The sequence below is a fragment of the Pongo abelii genome, chromosome 19, assembly GCF_028885655.2.
Source record: "Pongo abelii isolate AG06213 chromosome 19, NHGRI_mPonAbe1-v2.0_pri, whole genome shotgun sequence".
NCBI lineage: Eukaryota > Metazoa > Chordata > Mammalia > Primates > Hominidae > Pongo > Pongo abelii.
Window position 1 is genome coordinate 49217639 of NC_072004.2, and position 5102 is coordinate 49222740.

General features: G+C 36.3%; 1 pseudogene; it reads left to right on the forward strand.

The window, feature by feature from the left end:
• Nucleotides 1-2696: 2696 nt before the first annotated feature.
• On the forward strand, nucleotides 2697-3450 carry LOC100458615 (transcription factor Spi-C-like; annotated as a pseudogene).
• Nucleotides 3451-5102: the final 1652 nt, after the last annotated feature.

The following is a 5102-nucleotide window of genomic DNA, read 5'->3' on the forward strand; positions in this document are numbered from 1 at the left end:
GACCTCTGTCAAATTCTTCTTTCCTTCTTTCCTCATATGTGGGCTTGAGTGGGTATATTTAGCTCCTTTAAAGAAAACTCTTTCAGAGGTAGGGCCACACTCTTACTCATTTTGACTCTCATGAGGTTACATCTGCCAGTGGCGTTCAGGGCCAGTTAGATAAAGTTCATCTTGTTTGGATTGGAGAGACTTTTTTTTTTTTTTTTTTTTTTTTTTGAGACAGGGTCTTGCTCTGTAACCTAAGCTCAAGTGCAGTGCAGTGGTGCAGTCATGGCTCACTGCAGCCTTGGTCTCCTGGGCTCAAGTGATCTTTCTACTTCAGCCTCCTGAATAGCTGGGACTACAGGCACACACCACCATCCCCAGGTAATTAAAAAAATTTTTTTTGTAGAGACAGGGTCTCACTATGTTGCCCAGTCTGGGAGACCACATTCTTTAACATGAATATTTTGTAAATAGTCCAAGAAGATCTAGAGGAAAGCTGAATTCCTTCATCTGATTTTTGCCACTGGGCTGCCTCCCATTGTCTGGCTAAGTCTTCATGGGAGGCCTTTAAGAAAAGCTGTGACAAATACCTTTGTTTCCCACTGCCTAGGTTACATAAGTAGTTGGCTTTTCCAGCCTAGACTCTTATATCATTGCTTGTAAGAGGGCACTTCTTTGCAGATTTCTATTTCTTTTCATCTATGCTTTCAAATAGGCAGATGCTAGCCGGAGATCATCTCTTTATTGAGGTAGTTTGCTCAAAAACAGCAAGGAACAGCCAATACCTGCCAACTTTCTAGGTTTTTCCAACCAATTCTCTTACAGAAAATCTATAAATACCTTAGAGGTATGTTTCTTAGTTTCCCAACATATAATGGGAAAATTCATCATTTGTATTATTACTTTTAACTGAAGTATGTTGTTATCAGAGAACTTGGTCGGTGTCATATTAATCCTTTGCCATTTGAGAAGCATACAGTTTTAAAGTTTATATCTCCAAAAGGATATTTTGTAAAAATTTAACCCCTTTGACTCTTAGTCTTCTCATTTGTGAAAGATAAATAATAAAGAATTTCTGTTCCTAGTAAGAGTAACTTGTGGCAAAACAATACCGTGACATACAAAAATTGAAAAACTGGGCAAAACTTAAATCTGTTTAAGGCATTGAGAGCCATTAAGGCAGTGAGACCAGCCAAAAGCGAAGCACCAAGAAGGAAGCTTAACTTTTTGGTAAAGTCAATTCCATTTGGGATGTTTGCCAATTTGTTAGTAGAGGTTGTGAGTCACAGAGGTTTAAGTGTCTGAGACACCATTTATTAAACTGTTAAAAGAAAAAATAGAAAATTTGAATAGTATTATACCTATTGGATAAATTGTGTTTGTAATAACAACAACGATGGTAAGGAAAGCCTTCCCACAAAGAAAACTCAGGCCCATTTAGTTTCACTGGTGAATTCTACAGGCAGTTAAGAAAGAAACAATGCCAGTCTTTTGTTTTCTTTTGTTTTTTGAGACAGGGTCTCACTCTATCACCCAGGCTGGAGTGCAGTGGCGTGATCACGGCTCACTGCAGCTTCAACCTCCTGAGCTCAAGCGATCCTCCCACTCAGTCTCCGGAGTAGCTGATATTCACTGTTAGTCCTCCAACTTAATGTTTTTTTCTTTTCCTTTTTAAGAAAGCTTTTTTTTTTTTTTGTAGAAATGGAGATTCACTATGATATTATAGGTGCGTTAAGTATTTTTATTTTTTATTTTTTGTAAAGACCAGGCTGGTCTTGAACTCCTGGGCTCAAATAATCCTCCCACCTCAGCCTCGCAAAGCATTGGGATTACAGGTGTGTGCCACCGCTTCTGGCCAAAACAGTACCAGCCTTATGCAAACCCTTCCAGAGAAGATAAAAGAAAGGACACTTTCAGCTCTTTTTATGAGGATAGCTTGATAGCAAAACTTAACAAAGACATATAGGAAAATTGTAGACCAGTATCTTTTATGACTATAGGTGCAAAATCCTTTACTAAATACTAGCATACCAAATCCACCAATATATAAAAAGATAACACATTAATCAAGTTATGTTTATTCTAAGAATAATAAGTTGGTTAACATAAGACTATCAACCAATATAATATACTACATCAACAGAATAAAGAATAAAATAATATGATTATCTCAATAGATGTAGGAAAAGTTTTTGATAAAATTCAGTAACAATTCATGATAAAACTCTTCAGTAAACTAAAAATAGAAGGAAGCTTCCTTAATGTGATAAAGTTTACCTGTATAAAATCTATAGTCACTGTGATATTTAATTATCCCCTGAGATTAAGAATGAGATAACAATACTTGCTATTACCAATTGTATTCAACTTTGTACTGAAGAGCATAGCTAGTACAAAAAGACAAGAAAAGGAAATGAAAATCATAAAATTGGCCAAACGTGACAGCTGTTACAATGGCAGGTTACAGGTTAGCCAAGCGGGAGGCAGACGTGTGTTTCAGGAGAGGGGAAGGCTATTTCCACCATATACAAGTGGATGCTGCATTGGACACTGATGGGCAGAACCATCACGCTGGAAGATAATTTTTTATTTTCATGACAGCCTACCATTGAATTTACAATTCTGATATTAATGAAATATCTCTATAAAGGGTTGAAGTGTCTTCCTGCAACAATTGCCAAGGAACAAAATTGTCAATTTATTAATGAAACATGATGTGTGTTGAGCAGGACAAGCTGGGTCAAACATTTGAGGATGCTTTTGATGTACTGAGGCAACATTCAACTGGAGATCTTTAGTATTCACCAGATTACAAAAATTACCTGGCTTTAATCAATAATTGTCCTCATGTCAAAGGAAATTCTAGCTGCTATGGAGTGTTGCCTACAGAGGAACCTCTCTATAATTGGAGAATGGTAATCAACAGTGCTGCAGACTTCTATTTTGAAGGAAATATTCATCAATCTCTGCAGAACATAACTGAAAACCAGCTGGTACAACCCACTATTCTCCAGCAAAAGCGGGGAAGAGACAGGAAGAAGCTTAGGCTGTTTGAATACCTTCACGAATCCCTGTGTAATCCGGAGATGGCACTTTGTATTCAGTGGGTAGATAAAACCAAAGGCATCTTTCCATTTGTATCAAAAAAAAAAAAAAAAAGGAAAACTTGCCAAGCTTTGGGGGAAAAGAAAAGGCAATCGGAAGACCATGATTTATCAGAAAATGGCCAGGGCACTGAGAAATTATGGAAGAAGTGAGGAAATTACCAAAATCCAGAGGAAGCTGACTTACCAGTTCAGGGAGGCTGTTCTCCAAAGACTCTCTCCATCTTCTTTCTTGGGGAAAGAGATCTTCTACTCACAATGTGTTCAACCTGATCAAGAATATCTCAGTTTAAATAACTGGAATGCAAATTATAATTGTACATATGCCAATTACCATGAGCTAAATCACCATGATTGCTAAATATACTCTCATATTTCATGGTTTCCTGGCATTGGAAGTCCCTACAAGTTTTAAGGATTTCTCACTCTCTATCTCTTTTTTCCTTCTCTGAAGGAGTTTAGGATTTTTCTCTTAAAGCAAATACTAAAGAGAAAAAAAAACCAATTAAATTTATTTGTTGCTTTTATCAAAGGGCATGTAATCTATACTAACCCAGTGGGAAATTCGGCCAATGAGCAGCTTTTTTTTTTAATACTCTATGAAGATTCAATGAAAAACTTTATTGTTTCAAATGATTAAGTCCATTTGAAAGTATAGACTAAATGTCCTTGCTCTGCTCTTACTATTCTATTTTTTTATTTTTTAAAAGAGATCTCAGCCAAGATAATTTTTAATTTTTGTGGGTTTAGGAGTACAAGTGCAGTTTTGTTGCATGGATATATTACGTAGTGGTAAAGCATATTGCGTAGCATCCTCATCATCAGAATAGTGAACATTGTACCCGATAGGTAGGATTTCATCCCTCATCCCCCACCCATCCTCCCACCTTTTGGAGCCTCCAGTGTCTATTACTCCACCCTGTATGTCCATTACTAAGCTCCCAACTGTACTCATTTTATTTTATTTTAAAAATTGTTTTCTTTTTCTACATACTTCAATGGATGCAAACTCTTTATTTTTTCTTTTCCTTTCACAGACCGTGACTTCATTTTTTTTTTTTTTTTTTTTTTTGGCTGCTAACTCCCAAGCACAACACAGTGACTTATATTTTTAATTTTTTTAAGAGGCAAAGCCTACCTCTGAAGCTCCTTCTTTTTTTCTTTTCCTACTTCAATAAGCTGGTCTATGTTCTTACTGTTCTCTATGCAACCACTTTCTTCTAGATTAACAGTGCCAGTACAGATGATTTGATTTATATATTGATTTCAGCATTTTCTTTTCATGTACTCAGGTGAGGAAAATCACTCTTTTATATCCAATGACTTTACAAAAAATAATTTACAAAGAAGTGACTGCATATGATAAAATCTTTTGTGCCAAAATAAGTTCATGGCTTTTAAAATGTCATAGAAATGTCTATTCAGGTTCCTTATACATTGTTTTCTTTCCTTCTCTTCTTCTGATCTTACTCATATTTTTACAACTTAAAGCTTTTTTTTTTGAGACAGGGTCTCGCTCTGTCACTCAGGCTCAAGTGCAGTGGCACAAACATGGCTCAAGCCCAGCTAATTTTTTTTTTTTTTTTTGTGTAGAGACAATGTTTTATTATGTTGCCCAGGCTAGTCTTGAACTCCTAGGCTTAGGCAATCTGCCCACCGTGGCCTTCAAAAGTGCTGGGATTACAGGTGTGAGTGACCAGGCTGGTCCCAAAACTTTTTTAATGTTTAAATTTTACCACTATACTAAGGAGGAGTTACCCATCTTTTAACTGCCTTTTTTTCTTCTTATTAGGGAGGGTAAGGAAGAAGACTTGGTCAGCAGAAAGCAGGTCTTAATTGCTTTTTTGTTTTGTTTTGTTGCTATTGAGTTGTTTGAGCTCTTTATATGTGTTGGATATTAACCCCTTATCAGATGTCTGGCTTGCAAATATTTTCTCCCATTCCATAGGTTATCTCTTTATTCTGTTGATTGTTTCCTTTGCTGTGCAGAAGGTTTTTAGTTTGTTTGTTTTA